Here is a 22,044-nt window from a genome sequence, read left to right as displayed (position 1 = left end):
GCTGAAAAAAAGCTTTAGTTGAAAAAGAGGTGTTGGTGCTCATGCATGCATGTTTTGCCGTATTTGTCTCCATCAAAAAGAGCTCTGCTTTGTATCTCTCAAGGAGAATCATTTCCATGCCTTTAGTCTTTAATACACTCACATACTTCTGCTGTGATGCTGCTGCCAAGACCACACAGATTTGTTCAGAGTTATCTGCTCAAGGGCCAGTGGAGGGAAAAAAGTCTGTTGAGTTCCTGCTAGATGGCGCAGTAGGTCAGTGCATTAAACCTCCCCAGTCACTGGTCCCGTTCACGTTCCTGTAAATTTCCATAGACTCTTCCTATCCAGCAACATGATGGAGCAATTAAGGTTTTGTGATTCCCATGAAATGGGCGTTCCACCAACATTCAACAATATTAAAAGTGCCGACCTTCACATGCATATTCCGTACCGTACTCCTGCAAACTGCAAGAGGTTAAAGTGTCTGTTGCAGTCCGAAGTCTTTAAGAACAAAACACATACGACCCCACAAAGATTTCTGGATATTTTCAGAACACACACAGATATTAATCCAGACACGATATTTAACAGGGGAGGGCAGGGAGAGAAGTTGGAATGAGAAATGTTTTGGACGGGGAGAAATTGTTTTTTGTTTTGTTTTGAATAAGAGTGCAAGGCTGGCAAACATGTAAACAACAAGAGCCCAAACCCAGATGTTCTTGATAGAGAGGAACTAGGATTTCAGTGGCATTTTCGGAGGAGGAATTCTGTGGGCAGAATGTATGTTTGGCATAGGACTGCTCCTTTATTATCCACTGCAACTATATACTATATACTAATCTCCACTCCTTTCCACATTCCCAGATTCCTTATGAAATCATTAGGTAAATAGTACCGATCTCTCTGCGTCATTTTGTGCACTGGGCAAGCCCTTTTCTCCTTAGCAGTGTTCAAAGAACACAGTTTATGCACTGAGAGGGGGAACGAGGCTCCACCTGCTAGCCCCTGTGACCACACACCCCTGTGTTTGGCAAGCATGAGGAGGAACCCTACGTGTGCAGCAACATATTCACATAGATGGGGTGGGGCTGGGGCACATGGCTTACTAGCAGTACAAGTGAAAAGGATCTAGGGGTCTTGGTGGACCACAAGCTTAACATGAGTCAACAGTGTGATGCAGCAGCAAAAAAAGCTCATGCTATTCTAGGCTACATCAACAGAAGTATAGTGTCCAGTTCAAGAGAAGTCATGGTACCACTCTATTCTGCCTTGGTCAGACCACACCTGGAGTACTGTGTCCAATTCCTGATGGCACCACCTGCGCAGCCAGTGGATTACCTCCATGATTTTCCTCTCTCTCCCTGGGCCACAACCTTCAACAGGAAGGAGTGATGAAATGACCACCTGTGCCCCCAAGATTCTTCAGCTCCCAGCCCAGAGTCTCATGTTGTTGTTTAGTCGTTTAGTCGTGTCCGACTCTTCGTGACCCCATGGACCAGAGCACGCCAGGCACTCCTGTCTTCCACTGCCTCCCGCAGTTTGGTCAAACTCATGCTGGTAGCTTCGAGAACACTATCCAACCATCTTGTCCTCTGTCGTCCCCTTCTTCTTGTGCCCTCCATCTTTCCCAACATCAGGGTCTTTTCCAGGGAGTCTTCTCTTCTCATGAGGTGGCCAAAGTATTGGAGCCTCAGCTTCACAATCTGTCCTTCCAGTGAGCACTCAGGCTGATTTCCTTCAGAATGGAGAGGTTTGATCTTCTTGCAGTCCATGGGACTCTCAAGAGTCTCCTCCAACACCATAGTCCCTTGCTATATGTTGAAAGCTGAGCATGGCAATATTATTTGTACCCGCAGAAGGAAGGGGTAGTGGGCAGGAGGCAGGGGGGCTTATCTGGAAATCATACGTAAGCTGTTCTGACCTTTTCACATGAAGAGTCTGTGATAAACTGATACTTAAGAAATTATATGGGCCTCCTTCAGATGGCTCCTGCGGAGAGCAAAAGAAACTTTGACAAGCTCAGTCTCCATATACAAAGTGCTTTGCTGGATCCGACCACGGCCTGTTTGGTCCAACTTAAATGGGCTTTCAGCAGCTCATACCTGTCCATTTCTTTCCCAAATCCATTAATTCTCATGGTTGAAAAGCATTATGGTGTACTTATCTGGTTCACTTTTCTTAAATGCTACAATCCCTTTTCAGGATCTAATTATTAAACTTAATAGCATAAGAAGAGTCTTGCTAGATCAGACCACAGCCCTACCTAGCCTGCTTTTGCAGCAGCCAACAAGCCAGGTGCCTATGGGAAGCCTGTTAGCAGGGCATGAGTGCAAACAACATTGAAGCATATGCTATAAATTAGGGCTGACTCCCAGTGAAATAGCAAACTTGTTTCAGGACTATTACAAATTACATATAACAAATCCTATTTTGGAACAAACTGTGAACCTAAAGGGAACTTCACCCACAATATTCGAAGACCTCTTACAGATAGGTAGCTTCAGTACTTTAGAATATCAGTTTCATGCAACATGTACTATTAGCTCCCATTCAGAGACAGTAAAAAAAGGGAGAGGGTCAACACCCAAAAAAGTGAAAAAGTAAGGTGAACCTCAAGCAGATGCCAAAGAAGAATCCATTTATTCATTTAAAATACTTACATCTTTTGGTTTTAACACATCACATACAAGAATGCATGCATGCATTTGTTCATTCATTTAAAATATTTATATATTCCTGTTTTGCACACCCACCAACTCCACCAACAGCTAATAATTATAAGATAATTATAAAACTGCCAGGTGGTACCAGCTGGTGCCTGCCATCACATCATCTTGTGACCAGCCTGGCCAGAACTAAACATGGTCAGTCAGGAAGTGATGGTCAGCAGCAGATAGCATTCTGGTCTCCCCTGCAGCAACATAAAGAGCTGGTGAGTTGAAGTTCTGTTAGAAAGGCTGGAACTTGGAAGCTCCTCCCACAATGAGGAGCAAAACAGGAAAGGAACTAGCCAAGCAAAAGCCACTCTAAACTGTGAGTTGCCCTCGTCTAATTACCGGGTGGCAAGTCAGAAAGGCAGGAGGAACTAATTGGAAGAGTCCTGGGGTGAGAGCTTTTCAGGGAGTAGGGGAAAGTGCCAGGAAACAAGGTATGTGATGATGAAGAAGAAGAGTTTGGATTTGATATCCTGCTTTATCACTACCCTAGGAGTCTCGCAGCGGCTAACAATCTCCTTTCCCTTCCTCCCCCACAACAAACACTCTGTGAGGTGAGTGGAGCTGAGAGACTTCAAAGAAGTGTGACTAGCCCAAGGTCACCCAGCAGCTGCACGTGGAGGAGCAGGGAAGTGAACCCGGTTCACCAGATTACGAGACTACCGCTCTTAACCACTACACCACACTGAGCAGAATGCCCAGGCCTCTTGCTCAGGGATTAGGGACTCGCCATTTTCCCCCTGAAGTCAAGAGGTAGCTGTGGGGCTCTGAGGATGCCTAACTCTGTTGGGAAACTCCCTCTCCTCTGGGCTGAGAAAAAAAGAAGAAAACCAAAAGCTGGAAACTGCATCTGGGGTTCCCAATCTTTTTGGGCTTGGGGGCACATTAGGAAACTTGTTAGCACCACAAAGTACCCATTTTAAACCAATGAAGCAGGAGATTAGAGAATGCAGTATGTATGTGATCTAGTCTTTCTCTCTCTCGAGTCTTTCTCTCCAGCTGCTTCTGGAGTTTCTCAAAGAGCCTTCAATGGGCTCAGGTTAGGCTGGCAGCAATCCTGCTCCTGGAAGGATGGGAGTCCCCTCTTCCTCTTGTGGCACATCACATCAAGTTTCAAGCCATGGTGCACCCTGCTGTGGGACTGGAGCTGCTTGCTGTACCATGAAGGAGTATTTGGCTTCCAGTTGACTAAGCTGGAGACGCTAAGTGTGAATGTGCACAAGCTAAATGTGGATTGGCTAGTCTCCACGTATTTTGTCAGTCATGCTGGTTTCATCCTGACTTGTTTGTTTTGCTTTTGTGAACAACCCTACAACCCTATGAATCATATTTGTTGAATCCGGACCTAACAAATGACTACAGTTTGCAGTCTAATTATAAGTTATTTAGAAAAGCAGCAGCTGGGTGTTTTTGCTTTTTTCCAGACTGGTTGACTGGAACCAGGAAATCAAGTCCCTTTCCTATCACCACAAGAAGAGCCTGTTGCTTATTCAGGATGAACTTGAAGGGGGCAGTTGGTTGGCTTCCACCACTGCCCGCTGCATGATTTAGTGCAAAACAGGGCAGGGATGGGGAACCTGTGGAGCTCTGTTGGTTGCTAGACTAAAACTTCCACCATCCCTGACCACTGGCTATGACGGCTGGGGCTGATGGGAACTGGAGTCCAACAGCATCTGAAGGACCACATGTTCCTACTGCTGCATTAGGAAGAGTGAGGCAGCCAGCTGAGGTGGCAGGTGCTGGGTGTGGGGGGGGGGAAGCAACAGAGGAGAAAACTCTTCACCCCAGTTGGTCTTCCTAAGCTTCCCAGCCCATTCACCTCTGTTGAACTGTCCATGTCACATGACCTGTCCTGTGTCACCTAGATTTCAGATTTGGTGGAACAAGCTGGCCTTTCTCAAGTGTTGGAATATAATTCAGCTGCCAGAGTGGTTAGTGCCTTTGCAAGCGGGAAACATCCTTTGCCTCAGGTAGCAAAATGTCTTGGACGGCAGCAAGAGCTGTAAAACTACTTGCCCAATAAAACTTTGTTTGGACAAACCGGGCTCGTTGTGTAGTTCACAAATCTCAGGTACACTACATCAGCTTTCTTGCCACCCCAAACATCCTCCAAGTGGTGTTTCAGGAGTTACATGGCTATTTTCTGACATTATTTTCACTGTTAGGAAAAACAGTGCATTTTCCAGAATGCACAACCCATGGCACATGCCAGAGACTTGCAGATTTGAAATACAGGCCTCATTGGCAGAAGCTGCCAGCCTTAGGGAAAGGGTCATGGCTCAGCAGTAGAGCATACAAAAGGTTCAATCCTCAGCATCTTCAAGTGCAGCTGGGAGAAATCTCTGTGTGAAGCCTGCTGGTCAGTTTAGACAATGCTGAGCTAAATGGACGAATAGGTAAAGGTAAAGGGGCCCCTGACCAGTCGTGACTGACTCTGGGGTTGCGGCACTCATCTCGCTTTATTGGCCGAGGTAGCCGGCATGCAACTTCCAGGTCCTGTGGCCAGCATGACTAAGCCGCTTCTTGCGAACTAGAGCAGCGCACGGAAACGCCGTTTACCTTCCCACCAGAGCGGTACCTATTTATCTACTTGCACTTTGACGTGCTTTCGAACTGCTAGGTTGGCAGGAGCAGGGACCGAGCAACGGGAGCTCACTCCGTTGCGGGGATTCGAACCGCCAACCTTCTGATCAGCAAGCCTTAGGCTCTGCAGTTTAACCCACAGCGCCACCCGCGTCCCTAAATGGACGAATGCCCTGGGTCAATACAAGACAGGTCCCTATATTCCTAAGTGTGAATAAGATCAGTCTGCGTGACTTGACACAGTTGCACTCGCAACTCATGCCATCTTCTCATCCTTCCCCTTTAAGCCATCCATAACTTTGGCCACACCCTGCCATGAGTACATGAATCGGAACGCCAGTTCCTGTGGCAGCCATCCGCCCCATATGCTCACCATATGCTTGGCTGTCAATACCCTTCATATACAGGAGTCGTCATCCCCCATTACATGGAGGCTATATTTCTGGAACCCCACAACCATAAGCAAAAGTTGCGCAAGTGAGGCGCACCCTCTAAAAAGCCTGTTTTTTCTTGCTCTCCAGCTCTCTCTTCCACTCTCTCTCCACGCAACTCTCTCTTCAACTAGAGTTGAAGCTCTGGGGACTGTTGGAGGATGGAGGACATGCAGAAAACCTGCTGAATTTCATTAAAAGAAAAAAAATGTGATGAACTTGGAGTTTTTTTCTGCTCGGTCAAAATTTCCCTAGATTTTTGCAGATAAACTAAAGGAAGATTGGTGACATTCTTCAGGAGAATGGGAAGGTTGCAGACCTTAAAACTGCTGTTGAATCCTGCTAAATTTGGAGCCATATCATACAGGTAACATACCTTAAGAATTATTGGGGGGGGGGAAGCTTTTCATTTCAGCACGTCCTATTTTGGGAAAAGCTTGTATTCTTTGGAATTGTTTGCAGATTTTCGCTCTTGCACCCAGATCACATGATTTCTCTTCAACAGGACAAGGCAGAGCTCATTTGTGAGGAAATGAAACTTGAGATTTCTCAAAGCATTTGGGGGTGGGTAATCTAGCAGTGTTTTAAGGTGTTTTTTCTTTGCGTTGGCAATGCACCAACCTTACATATTTCCCCTGAATTTATTTCTATTAGCAAAGTCAACACAAGATCTTTCCCTAATGGATTTTCTTGGTCCAAGAATGTGCATCTTGGTGAATGATGTGCATAATTGTTCACTTTAGAAGAAGGAGCTATGGAGAGTTGTCCATGTTGTGCTAAATTTCTTCTTTTTTAAAAAAACAGATTAGTTTTACACCAATTAAACAAGATGAACACCCATCATTCACTACAGCAAATAACATAAATATTAATTTCACTTCAGCATTAATAATATTAATAATATTTGCAAATTGCACTATAATAAAGAACAACAATAACAGAACAAACAGGTACAGATCTCTCATGTGTTGTGACAGTATATGATTGGAAAGAAGTGATAAGCATTGAGATCAGATAAAGAATAAGTAAAACAGCTGTCCGATATGGCCCTCCAAAACCCACTGTGGGTAGTGGGAGGTCATGAACTCTCAAGAAAAGTACTTATGAAAGTCAGGAACGGAAACCATATTGTGTCAAATTGTTTCCTTTATCGGGTGGGGGAAATAGATACAGGGGAATGTTACATTGCAAGAATAGCTGCTTTTTACTCAGTCAGATCATCAATCCTTCCAACCTGATACTATCTACCAAGACTGGCAACAGTTCCCTGAGGTCTCAGACCATCCAAAGACATCTTTCAGTCAAAGGCACTCAAGGAGGGTACAAAGCAGGGCTGGAGGGTACAAAGCAGGGCTGGAGACAGGGTGGTCTGATTCCCTTGAGGGCTGCATTTGGTTCCTGAGTCTGATATTGCCTATCCATGCACCAACACCTCCGCTAAGCTAAGCAGTTGGCTCCTTACCTCTCTCGCCCTGACCTAGCCACTGTGATCCACGCGACGGTCACCTCCAGACTGGATTATTGTAACTGGCTGTACATGGGGCTGCCCTTGAGACTGACCCAGAAACTCCAGCGGGTGCAGAATGCCGTGGTGAGACTTCTTACTGGATCCTCACTGCGGGATCACATTCACCCAGTGCTATACCAGCTGCACTGGCTCCCAGTGGAGTACAGGATCAGGTTTAAGGTGCTGGTTTTAACCTTTAAAGCCCTATATGGCCTAGGACCCTCATACCTACAGGACCGCCTCTCCTGGTATGTTCCACGGAGGAACTTACAGTCTTCAAGCAAAAACATCTTGGAGGTCCCAGGCCACAGAGAGGTTAGGCTGGCCTCAACCAGAGCCAGGGCTTTTTGGGCTGTGGCTCCAATCTGGTGGAACGCTCTGTCACAAGAGACTAGGGCCCTGCGGGACTTGACATCTTTCCGCAGGGCCTGCAAGACGGAGCTGTTCCACCAGGCCTTTGGCCAGGGCACAGCCTGACCCCCTCCTTTGGCAATCCTCACAGAACTCTAGCCCAATGGTTGCCATTAATTTGATTTGAACTGATTTTATAATGAACTGATGTTAGAATTTTGTATCATTTTACTGTTGTTAGCTGCTCTGAGCCTGGCTTCGGCTGGGGAGGGCGCGATATAAATAATAATAATAATTATTATTATTATTATTATTATTAAACACAGCACTCCTAACAAACTACAATTCCCACAGGGAGTTCACCATTTTTGTGTCTGCCTCAGGCAGCAAAATGCCTTGGGTCAGCCCTATCCAGAGATGCCAAGGGCTGACCTTTGAACTCTTTGCATGCAAACCATCTGTTCTTCTGCTGATCTGTTCTACTGCTGTTCTACTACTAATCGTACTGCCTTCTGTGCCAACTTTCAAATGCTGGAAACTTTTCTGTTCTGCCAGGCCTGTGCAGGCAATTAAGAGCTCGTCCTTTCAACAGTGGTTTATTGATGTTTGTGTTTAACTTTTCAGCTTTTGAATTGTTTTAAACTTTTGAACGCTTTGCTATTGTGTGGTTTTCAATCTTTTTAAATCTTGTAAACCACTTTGATATATATTTTTATGATTTAGCAGTCATAGAAATATTTTTTTAAAAAATAAATAAGTAAGAAAATTTTATGAAATTGTTTCACAAAGGCATGTGGAATGTAATTAGCAGTTTCAGCATTCTTCTTTCACCGGCCAAATGTTGGAAGAATAAGAATCATAGAATCATAGAATCATAGAGTTGGAATAGACCACAAGGGCCATCGAGTCCAACCCCCTGCCAAGCAGGAAACACCATCAGAGCACTCCTGACATATGGTTGTCAAGCCTCTGCTTAAAGACCTCCAAAGTAGGAGACTCCACCACACTCCTTGGCAGCAAATTCCACTGTCGAACAGCTCTTACTGTCAGGAAGTTCTTCCTAATGTTTAGGTGGAATCTTCTTTCTTGTAGTTTGGATCCATTGCTCCATGTCTGCTTCTCTGGAGCAGCAGAAAACAACCTTTCTCCCTCCTCTATATGACATCCTTTTATATATTTGAACATGGCTATCATATCACCCCTTAACCTCCTCTTCTCCAGGCTAAACATGCCCAGCTCCCTTAGCCGTTCCTCATAAGGCATTGTTTCCAGGCCTTTGACCATTTTGGTTGCCCTCCTCTGGACACGTTCCAGTTTGTCAGTGTCCTTCTTGAACTGTGGTGCCCAGAACTGGACACAGTACTCCAGGTGAGGTCTGACCAGAGCAGAATACAGTGGCACTATTACTTCCCTTGATCTAGATGCTATACTCCTATTGATGCAGCCCAGAATTGCATTGGCTTTTTTTAGCTTTTTAGCATATTTCTTCAGCAGAGCACTAGCTCTGCTGAAGAAATATGAAAGGAAGGGAAGAAACTCTTCACGCTACTCTGGATTCTTCAGAAAGAGAGAAAGGATTATATGTTGCTTAATAGATGTGTGTGTGTGGTGTGTGTTGTTGTTGTTTTACAAGTTCTCTTGTAAAGCACTGTCTTGAAGGTACACACATACAGCTGTGCAATGTCGATGGAAATCTGGTTTGTCAAAGGCCAGTTTTAAAAGGGAAGTGACCGATAAAGAGGGAAAGATGAAAGAAGAGACAAAATGTACAACGTATAAACTCATTTTCTGTGTGCTTAAAAAACACACAGAGAGAGGACCCTAGAGGAACTCTCAGCATCAAAGCCATAAGGAAAAAGGTAAAGCTGAGAAAACAACGAGGTCAAAAAGTATTGAACCATACTGTGTGCCCTGATGGAACTCAACAGATATCAAAATGTTTTAAAGGGGGATATGTTTAAAAATAGAAAGAAGCTGGCTGCCAAGAAAAGTATGAGGGGCAATAATAATAATATTTGATTATTACAAAGAGTCTAAAATGATGTTTGGGACTATATGGAGTCAACATTCAAGCTGTACACAAGTGGAAAACTGGTTCTCTAGCTATTAGCTTTGCTCTGCTCAAGCAAAAAGAAAGTTGATTAATCCTTACTGAAATCCAAGATTCTGCTTAAGAAGGAATTTTCAGAGGCATATTAGTCAGTTTGCAACTAGGGCACCGCCTGTAGTATACATTTAATGAAGTCATGGCTTTGTTTGTTAAGGGTGCCAAAGTTGTTACAAGTTCCTGGTATTCCTGCCCCACAAAGCTACAATTTCCAGTGGTCCCTGGGAAGAAGGACTGACTTTTAAACAGTTCTGAGAATTGTAGCTCTGTTAAGGGAAATAGGGTCTTCCTAGCAACTCTCATCACCCCTAAGAAACTACTTCCCAGGGAGACACCATGGCTGTTGAAGCTGCTTTAAATGTATAGTGCCATATACCTTTCATTGACTAGAGCCTATTTCCTCAGATGTATGATATTATGAGGTCAGCTTATTATTTTTATATGGATAGCCTGTGCAGGGAAGCAAAGACTGAAATTCCGGTCATAGAATGACCACCAGTATCCAGGTGGAACACAGACAACTCTGAAATGTTGTCTGATACACCTCTGTGGTATGGCTGTTGTTTGCGACTTTATCCCTAACCAGGCCCAGACCTGCTTAGCTTCAGCAAGGAGTTGACACCCACTGTCTTCAGACTATACCCTGCTGGCTGTCATAGTCTTCAGAAGATGGTTTCTGTTTATCTGCTTGCCTTTTTTATAAATAGAACTTGCCACGGTTCCTTCCTTTTTATTCTCCTTTCATCCTGACTTAGAAAATCAGTACGTTGCCTACCCTTTAATCTTGTGGGTATTTGGTACAGTCGTATACACAGCACTGCATTGTGGGGGACAGAAGATACCAGCCGCAAGTCTACCTTTGCAAGTCCTGCTGGCATTCCTCCCAGTCTGTCCACTGTCATAACTGCTGGACCACCCAGTAAGTCCCTGAGGAGGGGGCTTGTAAGCCCAATGGAGACCCTTTGCCCTGGAGCCAGCACTGAAGGCACTGTGTGAAAGCGAACACTGCATTATGCCAGTCCCCAAAATAAAAGCCTCACAGATATGTCCATAGATAAGGAGAGGGGCCTTCAGAACCAAAGATACAATAAGTTTAATGCTACCTGAAACAAAGAATATTAAGGTGTAGATCTAGCAACAATAGCACATTTGCCAACAGCTGCAGTGATCTTCCTTGCCAGAAGCTGGAAAAAGAACAGCACTCCAGATTTGGCAGACTTTGGACCACAGTAATAATGATCCAATTAACGTATTAAAAAAGGGCCAGTGTCAGAAACTTGAATAAGTTCATGGAAAAAATGGTCACTTTTATAATGCTCTGGAATGACAATTAGTGGGGCAATATTCAACCTTATGGAGCATTTCTATGCTCATTTTAATTTTTGTCTCCTTTTCTTCGTACAGAAAGCTTCTCTATTTTCATTGCAAAAATTGCAAGATGTAGAAATTGATTGTGGAGAATTAACTAACAGCGTGACTTTGAGCCTATGCTGAGCCCAGGAATTTGTTTTCACTTACACAAAAACGCACTCCTAATTCTCAGTACCACCAGCAGCTGTGTTAATCTCAGTAGCCTAATTTAGAAAAAAAGGGGAGCCTTCTCATTATTTTGCTTTTTTTTTAAAGAAAAGACAAGAGTCAGAATCCTTGCTGATCACTCAGAGATGCTGCGCCAACCTTGTCTTAGAAGTTTACAGTTAAACATAACCTAAAAAGGAGGGCATGAACTCTAATGCAAATTAAATTATAACTCGAAATGGCAGGGTATAATCTCAAGTACAAAACAGTATAATCTTAAAAACAAGGGCACTGTCATTTCCTGTCATGGAGAACCTCAACTAAATACAGCCTAACCAGCAAAAGTGCTTGGGTAAGGTACTGAGTTGCCAAGAGAGGTTTAACATGGGAGCAGGCCAGCTATTCAGTGTTTTCCCAGACAGCCCATTGGGAAGAACTTAAGACAATTCTGCTAGATGAGGCCAGTAGCCCATCTGGTCCAACATCCAGCCAGATGCCTGCGGGAAGCCTGTTAGCGGGACATAAGGGCAATACCATCCTGTCTCCGACAGTGGATACAGAACATAGTCATTCATGGCTAGTAGCCATTTATAACCTTGCCCTCCATCAATTTGTCTCATCCTCTTTTAAAACCATCCAAGTTGCTGACCAACTGTGAGAGCAAGCTCCACAGTTAATGCACAGCATTAAAAGTACTTTCTTTTGTCTATCTTGAATCTTCTAACGTTCAGCTTTGTTGGATTTCCATATGAGTTCTAGTGTAATGAGAGAGGAGGAGGCTGGAGCAGTATACAGTGGTTACAGACGCTTCAGGTTACACACAGATGCTTCAGGTTACAGACTCCGCTAACTCAGAAATATTAACTTCGGGTTAAGAACTTTGCTTTAGGATGAGAACAGAAAGCGCATGGCGGCGGCTTGGCAGCAGCGGGAGGCCCCATTAAAATGGAACCTCAGGTTAAGAACAGTTTCAGGTTAAGAACAGACCTCCAGAACGAATTAAGTTCTTGACCCGAGGTACCACTGTAATCATGCACTTCAGACCAGCACAACCTCATAGGCCCCATGTACCCCACTCCCTACAATTTATTGACAAGAGCTTCTTTGTGTATCTGTTATTAACTTAACCTAGTCTACTGCAGAGGGCAGTGTAAATGGGGCCTAAATTCAGATATTTGGACGGGGATGTTGGTGACTTGTGGAAATGTGATATATCACCAGAGTAAGCAGAGCCCCAGCAGAGTTTTCAGAGGTTTCCTGCTCCCAGCAGACAGCTTCTTCCAGAATCCCCAGTTAAGGGTAAAACTCTTCTCCCACACGGTTCAAAGTAACAAAGTGTTTATTGTCTCCAGACAAGAGAGAAAGCTAAACGCTACCCGCTATTCACAGTTCTGGCCTTTGAAGTGAAGATACGTATGTACAGATCCACTAAGACTATCACCATGCTTGCTAACGCCGCTGTATGAAACCCACAGCCTCTTCCCCTGACTTTCACAGAGTCAGACAGCATCAGGATTTGCAACAGGACTTAATGAAAGCGATGTCCTAGAGATCATTGTGCCCATCTCTACATGGAAGGGTGAATGACTCAGCAAGTGATACACTCAATCTTGTGGTTGTTGCTATGGCAACACAGTGTACCTGGCACCTTTCTCTCTTTTTTATAATAATATTTATTACTTTTACAACAATTTAAACACTTACAAAAGAAGAAAACAAAGAAAAAAAATACATTATAATACAAAAACACTACATAAAAATTAACAAAACAAAACAAAAACACTTTAAAAACACATCAAAAGAAAGGAGAAGAAAAAAAAGAAAAAAGAAAAAACTTCCAATATCTTATCTTTCTTTCCCATATTTCCACAGCCTCCTCACACCTCCCTTTTTGTATTCCACTTCTATTAATTATTTCAGCAATTCCTTACCATCTTCCCCTGTTTTCTATCCTATAATTATCTTAACACCTTTTAACCTTATTTTCCTTTAATACTCTATTAATCTATTTATACTTAATTCCTTATAACATTTCTACTGAAGCCATATAATTTCATTCCAACATTCTTCTAACATTCATTAGTTTTACAATATTTCTATAAATAGTCTTTAAACTTTTCCCAGTCTTCTTCCACCGACTCTTCTCCCTGGTCTCGGATCTTGCCAGTCTTTTCCGCCAATTCCGTCTAGTCCATCAACTTCATCTGCCATTATCCAACACTTCAGTGCTTTTAAAGGACAGCCATTCTCTCAGCCAGCAAAAAGCAGATGATTCACAACAAAGTTTAGGTGTCTGGCAGGGCAGGTCCACCTCCTTCTTTAGCATCTGTCAGTATCTTAAGTTTTACTCGAGGCTTCCTGCCCTGCCAGACCAATCCAGGAACATCCCTCTGCCACCTCCTGAAACAGTCCCTCCCATCCAAAACTTGCACCTTTTGACACAAAAGCAACATCCCCGGCAACACAGCAACCCTCATCCCCACCACAACAGCTCAGCCCAACCATAACAACTTCAGATTTGTCCATATTTCCCAATCCCCCTTCTCTTCAAACCAACGTCCTTCACAGTTACCCTTAAGTAAATTCACATTTTTGGCGGTCCTACTGACCCCCAAAAGTCTCTCTTTCTCAGCCGATGTTGATCCTGTCTCCTCCTGAAGCTCTATCAAACTTTTCTTTCCCAGTTCTGGTGGGGTTCTGATCCTCAAATTCATCTGTTTTTCTTTCAGCTCCATCATAGCAAATGTCAGCTTATATTCGTCAAGTTGCTTTTGAATGTATGGGGCTCTCTCACACTCCAATTGTGTTGTTTTACATTCAGCAGCAAAGGTTTTCTCCCTGACTTCATCCGCAGCTTGCCGTATTAAAGTAGATTCCTGTGTCAATTTCTGGGTGGTTTCTGTGTTGGTGTTCACCTTTTGTCCCAAATTATTTAAGCTTTCTACAATTAAATCAATTTTATTATTTGCAGCATCTGCTTTCACATTCATCACTTCCGTTTTCTTGTGAAGCTGTTCCAGTAAGTCATTTATTTTCAATAATGCGACCACTAAGGCCTCTTCTGTTGACATTTCATCTATTCTTTCCTTTCCATTTGCCATAACACTTAAGAGATTCAAGGTCAATCCCAGAGTCACACAGTTTTTATCTTGCAGCTGGAAACTCCCCTAACCCAGCTCTTATAAAGTAACCAATTTCAGAAACTTCCACTAGGGGGAAACAGTTTCTATTTATAATAGTCAAGAATGTCAACTTTAAGCGCAACTCGTACAGTCCAAAGTTAGTTTCAGTTTTCAGTTACTTTATTACTCCTTTTTAGAAGCAGCCGAAGACAGCAGAAACAATATATCTCTCTTATTCTGCTAGCTGTCAAGGAACGTTCTAAGTGCTGTCAATGGACATTCCAAAACGTCAGCCCACTAGCAGCCCATTTCCAAGGTCAGAGCGGCAGTATTTTAACTCTCTTTACTCTCTCCTGCAGGCATACTCAGTCCACAGCTTCCCCCCCCCTCTTCTCCTGCCTCCAAGGGGGGTTTTATACTCTTTACCGATGGAACTTTAATCTTTTACAAAAGGCTTTCCAAGACTTCAGCTTACAGACTCCTTGCCTCAGTCTATTTACAAATAGGGAAGGCGGACTTCCTGTTTTGAACCTCCCCGTTTCGATGCCAAATTAAATGTTTAAAATCCGATTCTCCCGTATCAGCTCTACTCACGGGTAATTACTTTGGAGTCAAATTGTCCACAGGAAAAAGTCAGTGCTCTCCGGCAACAGCTATGCGGCTTCGCTCCGTGGAAGAAGCAGACGATTCGAAGCACCGTGCCACTCACCCCACGTCGCTCCGGGTCCCCAAAATCGGGTTCCCCCGCGAGTAGGGGAGGCGCAAAAAGTGCCCGCCGAATCCCACGTTCACAGGCTTCTCCCGCCTGTGATTTTTACGGGTCTCCGCCTTCGCCGTGGTGGTACAGACCCAAATTCCCACGGGGCAAGTTCCTCCCGATCAGAGGAACTCCGCCATCCTGGCACCTTTCTCTCAGAGCATCCAGATGTGATGGTAGTGCTCCTCAAGGCATGAGACCAAGCACTGTGCAATTTAATCCATTATTCGCATTACACTATTCCGTGAGCCGCCCTGAAATCTTATGATGAAGGGCGGTAAATAAGTCTAATAAAATAAATATGATAAAATATAATAAAAATACACCAACAAAGCAATGTGAGACCAGTCACCTAGATATGGAATGACTTCACTGGCCTGCAGCAATGTAAGTCCACTCTATTGGCCAACCTGTGGCCCTCAAGGTATCACTGAACAACTCCCAACATCCCTGACCGCTGGCCAACCCAGCAACATCTGGAGGGCTGCAGGCCTAGCCACTCGTTTGCTCTCTTTCTTAGGCCTCTGTCCTGAATTCTCCACAATGTGATAAAAGAAAAGGAAAATGGCAGAGAGGGGAAACACCTTCTGTATGCAGCTGAGGTGTCGCAAGGGACATGTTTAGTTCAAAGTCAGGATAGAGGAATTAATGTAGGAATTGTTACGTGTGTGGAGAAAGTGTGAGTGGACGGGTCAGAAGGAGCTGTGCTGAAGTGGAATTATGTGGTGGTGGGGAAACTGCCTGGTGTGCTTCTCAAATAATATCAACCTTAAGTCCAGCCTTACCATTTATGGCCTCATGACAAATTGTATCGTGTAAACATAATTGAGGCTTGTTAATACTAAGGAAGAGGACCCATTTATCATACACAGGCTGTTGGCAGTGGAAGACTAAATTGCACATGATATATCAAAAGAAGGCATGTAAATAGTTGCTTCTTTCTTTTTGGTAATTGATGAATAATAAATTTACTTCAGCAATATGCCTGACTTCAGTTGGAGATGATGAATCATCTATTATATATCAGGCAGGGGTGGGGGTGGATTTTGGAAAGGTAAATTCAAGGGTTTGCTCCTTAAGGCTTTGGGGGATCGTTTAGGTCCCAGGTAGCAATGGGCTCACCTCACTCTGAACTTTCCCCACATCTACTGTTTTGTACCCAAATAGTAGTGGAAATGATGAGGAAGAGGATTCCTATTGAAGCTTCTCTTAGGCACTAGGAACGATTTCAACTATTTCAACCATCCTGAGCTCCAGGAACCTTGGAAAAGGTAGCTTCCACTATTCCTGATATCCCTAGCAGACACACTAGAAATCATTTGATATTGTTTTTGGCAGCCCCTGCATATATAGATATTAGGAGCCATGAAACTATATCTTCCATGGAGATATATATCATCTCTTGGAGCCCAAGAGATGCCCTGTAATGTGAGCAGAAACTAAAGTGTTTTAGAAATGGATGTATGGAGGGAATGAGGGAATGAGTCCCAAGCAAGGGAAGGAAACGAAGGAGATCTGACCAGTTTCAGTTTTGTATACAGTTGGTAGCTGCACAGTGCCAAGCAAAGGTTGTTCCTTCTAATCCGGTCTCTGTGAATCATTTGTAATCTTGCAAACCCTACACATGCCCTGCTGGGAGGTGTTGCTGGCAGCAGATAGGTAAAAGGCAGTGTTGTGGGAGGGTGTGGAAAGGCTTAGCTAGGAATGAGGCTGAGCTTCAAGGAGTCAACTGAGATCCTATCAGTTTGAATAGTTGAGTGAGGCTCATTCCAAATCAAGCTGGGGAAGCTCACCTTGTAAAGACAGTCGACTTGCAACTCGCATGCAATTAACTTGACAATCGCAACATTACGTGCAGCTACAACCACACACATTAAACACACACAAGGCGGAGAGCTTCAGAGCTCTTTGTGGTGAGAGCTTTTAAGCTCTCCATATTGCTTATTGGGTTTTGAGAGTCTCTAGGGCTCTGGGAAGCTCTTGCAAGACCTTGTGGAGCTCTCCAAGATTTCTCAAGACCCTCTCAAAGCTTGGTAAGCAAGGTGGAGAGCTTAAAAGCTATCTGCCTTGCATTGGGGGCAGGGGGGCCAACTTGAATAAAATAGTGGAAGGGGGGCAACTAAGCCCTGCCCTGCATAATCAGTCACAAGACATGGCGCCCACACACCATTTGAATGACAATGCCAATCCACTGGGGGGGGGGGTAAAAGGTGTGTGTGTAAAAAGACCTCAGTACCTAGGAGTTGGCTCCTATGATTGGGGGCAAGGCCTTCTTGGTGTGCTGGCTTTGGAAATGTTACGGTAAAATCTGGGTGCGGGGCTACTCTGCCACCCAGCTCATCGGACTAGGTCCGCGGGTTCCTGCGGAAGAAAATGAGCTCAGCCGGAGACAGGAGCAAACTGCAGAAGATCCAAGTTTATTGCGCAACAGGTTCAAGGCGAGATTGAACAGCGAGAAAGGGGTGACATGGACTTTTGAAATTTCCCTCCATGTCCCAGAATACAGTGCAAAATACATCCCAGTTACATCATGAATACATTAAGAAGAGGTTGGGTTACACAGATTACATCATGAATACATTAAGAAAAGGTTGGGTCACACAGGATTAACATATGGAGGAGGGAGGGGGGAATATGCAGAGCTGGAGATATGCGCACATAAGCACATCCTGAGTACCTGATGAGAAGACAATGGTCCATGTATGCATGGTCTGCCACCTGGCCTTGCCCGGAGGAAAGGCTTGGCAGAGTGATTTGACAGGGTCTTGACACCTTGCTTGAGAGATTATGGAGGACAGGGGAGGTGTCATGGAGTCCTAGAGAAACTGAGCAAATTGGCACGTTGATTTTCTATGAATTTTATAGATTTTAGTCCCTTTTGACATTGACAATTGGAAATAAATGGATATATTGTAGCAAAGAAGGAGGTGAAGAAGACATCCCCCCCCCCCGTATCAGAAATGTAGGGATGCTCATGCAGGGTGAATCTGGATTTGCTCTGACTACATGTGATGTCAGGTTTATGCACAATCCCCAGAATGTAACTCCCACAGAAGCTGCAAAATGACTGGAACTTGAAAATGAATTTGTTGTACGTAGAGAAGGTTGAAGAAAATCTTCATAACAAATGTGGTCATCTTAAAGGTTCGCATATGAGATTTGTGCATCTAATGGAGTACGCGCTTGCTTTTCAAAGCTCTTTAACACAATACCAATGTGTTAGTCTTCAATGGTAGCCGCCAGTGGGGATAGCCCTAATAGCCTGGAATTGTGCTGTGTCTACTAGGGTTTGTGAGGAAAGAAAATGGTGATTGGGCCTCTGAGAAGGGAAAGCTGCCTGCAGCAGCAGCAAAGACAAAGAAGAAGAGTTTGGATTTGATATCCTGCTTTATCACTACTCTAGGAGTCTCAAAGCGGCTAACATTCTCCTTTCCCTTCCTCCCCCACAACAAACACTCTGCGAGATGAATGGGGCTGAGAGACTTCAAAGAAGTGTGACTGGCCCAAGGTCACCCAGCAGCTGCATGTGGAGGAGCAGGGAATCGAACCCGGTTCACCAGATTACAAATCTATTGCTCTTAACCACTACACCACACTGGCCACTGCCATTTTTTAATGGTCACACACACACACACACACACACACACAGACACAGCATGTGGTGAATTCATTCCAAAATGGCCTCCTGTTTTGAGTCCTGACTTTTTGCCCACACCCCGCCATAAGCTGGAATTCTAATTTCAGTCATTTTTTTTTACCTCAGTCCTAGAATATATAGACCAGGAATAGCCAACATGGAACCGAACTACATTTCCCTCATTCCTAACCATTGGCTATGCTGGTTGGAGCTGATGATATTGGGGCACAAGGTTAGCTACCCCTCATATAGACCAAATATGGCACATTTTGACATAAGATATGTGGAGAATTAAGAACAACAGCCCAAGCAGAGGGAGTGTAAACACTGGAAGTTTTGTAAAAGACACCAGGAAGACCACATTGGGACAGGGTGTACAACTGTGGTCAACCATTTTCAGGAAGGTGATGGCAAACGAACTGGCTCACAGAAAACCATTTAAAGTGTCCAGACGGAATAAAAAGAGGAGACTTAATATTGTTTAGTCTGGCAAAATGTAAGCCGAAGGTGGACACTCACAGTCTCCGTAAATAGAGCTATGGTAGGAACATCAAGTAGAGTGAGGAAAAAACCTCCTTATATTAAAGGACAATTGTTGGCATGAGGGCAAATGCAGATAAACAGGAAATGAGTAAATTTAGACTGGAAATTTAGAATTCCTTTACCTTTTAGGGGAATGGAAGCCTTGAATAGGTTGCCAGAAGGAGTGTCTTGGTAACAAATCTCACTTATTTGGAGACGAAGCGTGATTATTTTACATAAGGTGTAGTGCAATGTGATTGACAAAATAGTTAAGACATACTGTATATATATATAATTTCTGGTCAGCGGTTACTCAGATTCACTGTCTACATTTATAACTACTTTATAAATAATTGATAGATAGTTGTTCAGGGCTTACACTAATGTACCTTGGGTTATGCCTGGTAGCCAGTGCAGCTTCTGAAGAATTTATGTTGCATGTTTCTACAGTGAGGCATCAGACAACATTCTGGTGGCTGCATTCTGCAAAAGCTGCAGTAGGGTAATGTAGTAGTCTAACAGGGCAGTTACCGTATTGGCCCGAATATAAGCTGCACCCGAGTATAAGCAGCACCCTTAAAATTGGAGGGGGGGGGGAGAAAAAAATAAAAAAATACCTGAATATAAGCCGCTCCATTCCTCACAGCTATGGGGGACTGCACATGAGGCAGGGGCCGCTTTGCCAGGCTCCTGGTACTGTTTGCCCTGTACTCCTGGCTGCATACTGTAAGGTGGCAGATATAAGCCACACTTTAACTTTAAACAATCGGAATTTGGGGGAAAAGTGAGGCTTATATTCAGGCCAATATGGTACTAGAGTATTGATTACTGTGAACAGGAAGCACCACAGCTGGCAAATCAGCTCTGAAAGGACCTCAAGAAACAACATTGGATCCATGAATACTCCCAAGTTTTCTATCTGTTCCTTTAGGGGGAGTACCGCCCCCCTCAGTTCCTGGACATAGCCCCATCTACCCTCAGCAACTCCATCTTCTCAATATCCAGTCTCAGTCTCTTCATCCAGGCCACTGCTACCTCCAGATGATGGTCCAACACCTGGGAAGGTGAATGACATCTGAATATTGAATGCAGGGAAAGCAGAGTCCTAGCATTTTGCAGTGTGTGTGTGTGTGTGTGTGCACATTCACGTTCATATACCATTAAGCCAGGGTAATCTACACCCCACATTTCACTTTTAAAGACTTAGGAGAAGCAATTGGGACATGACAATTAGCATCTTCAGAACTCACGCTAACATTTATTTATTTTTTAGCCATTGCTCAGATAATGTGAAAGATCAAACAGGCAATTATTGATCGAGAATGGGTACAAGAAAATAGCAGCTAGTAAACAGAATGTCATGAGATTGTGAGATAGAGAATAGGGGGCTGAGAGAAAGCCCTTTGTGAACTCACTTCATTAAACAGGGACATGAAGCGAAGCCACATGTTTGATCTTCTGCCAATGCTGTCCTTTAGTCTAGACTATCGTTCCAAAGAGCTCTGTTTTGAGATATTTAGAGAGAGCAATGACCCAGGAGCTATCTTCCCACTGCAGGTTCCTGTGTGAAACTTTCTCCAAGGCTTGTGGTTCCTGTGGGCTGGATCCAAGATGTCTTGTACCATGGCTTTAAGAAGGCTAGCATTTTCAACTGTCACACCCACATTTACTGAGGATGATGGATTGCTTACCAGTACCAAGATGCCGCAGTGCCAATTTCCCTCGAAAATTAAAGTCGTATGTCAGGGCGAGCGGGCCAGAGGTTAGAAGAAAATCTCCATTCCTATGAAGTCCCCTTGGGAGTGGTGAAATCTCAGCCTCTGCTAGCAAACTTTGCTTCAGCGTGCATAAACATCTTCCCTCTAGCATGGATAATTACTTAAGTATAATTCTACAAATATTTATATTACACAGAATAACAGGCTCCCCCAGCTACTGTGTGCAAATTTGGGTACTGGATGGACTCCCAATCATCCTTTTTAAAGGCCAATCGCAAGATGGCCTTTTGCAGCAATAGGGACAACTCTTGGAATATGAATGTTGATAAATGGCTTCCCAGAAGAGAGGAAAGTTGCCTCTTACTCACCAACCAACTTTCCACTATGAAAAGCCAGATGCCCTAGGAAAGTGAGCAAGAATGTCATGATGAAAATCATTGTTATCTGTTGCTTATTGGGGAGAGATGACAGTTCAGTAGTAAAACACATGTTTGCAAGAACAGCGAGGTTAGAGTTTGCAGGATAAACTTGTTTATAACTGTGTTTATTGATCATTTTAATTTCTTGTTTGGTGCGGTCAAGCAGCATATAAATTTTATGAAGTAAAATTAAAAAAAATAAAACCTTTAATTCTCTTTCTCCCGGCTACCACTTGCAGGCTCCACCAATTTATAGAGAACTTCAGGGCCTTAAAAGACCAACCCTCCAGGGAATAAGGATGTATGCAACTATAAGCAGAAACAAGAAAACTCGCAGAGGGGGCTTAGAAGTGACTTGAGAGCTTTAGACATTAGAACACCTGACTGATGAGGTTTTAATGACATAAGGACTGACATCACCCGGAACCAGGAAAAAGGACGTTGGATAAACTTAGAATGAGAAATGTTTTCTGTAATTAAACTATATTCATGGAATTAGTGTAATACTAAGGAAATATTAAGAGATGTGGGAAAGGAAGTAATTGGCTTTTGTAGAAAGGTTAAATATGGTTAAAATTTTAGAATTTTTAGAGATCTGAGGATAAGATAAAATCAATGAAATTAATGTAAAAAAAGGAGTGGCTGAGTAATAAGGTGAAATAAGAATTTGCAAGAA

The 22,044-nt window shown here is 43.7% G+C and overlaps 1 long non-coding RNA gene across 1 annotated transcript in view; it reads left to right on the top strand.

Moving 5' to 3' along the window:
* Window positions 1-5,647: 5,647 nt before the first annotated feature.
* LOC309514280 overlaps window positions 5,648-22,044 on the top strand; it is a 29,240-nt gene continuing 12,843 nt past the window's right edge. The window contains exons 1-2 of the long non-coding RNA XR_014211876.1: window positions 5,648-6,077; window positions 10,431-10,660. This is a non-coding gene — a long non-coding RNA (uncharacterized lncRNA). The remainder of the gene's footprint in view (window positions 6,078-10,430; window positions 10,661-22,044) is intronic.

Source organism: Podarcis vaucheri (genome assembly GCF_965113315.1).
Source record: "Podarcis vaucheri genome assembly, chromosome: 11".
NCBI classification, from domain to species: Eukaryota; Metazoa; Chordata; class Lepidosauria; order Squamata; family Lacertidae; genus Podarcis; species Podarcis vaucheri.
The sequence above is the reverse complement of the archived record's forward strand: the minus strand, read 5'-3'. Positions and strand labels throughout refer to the sequence as shown.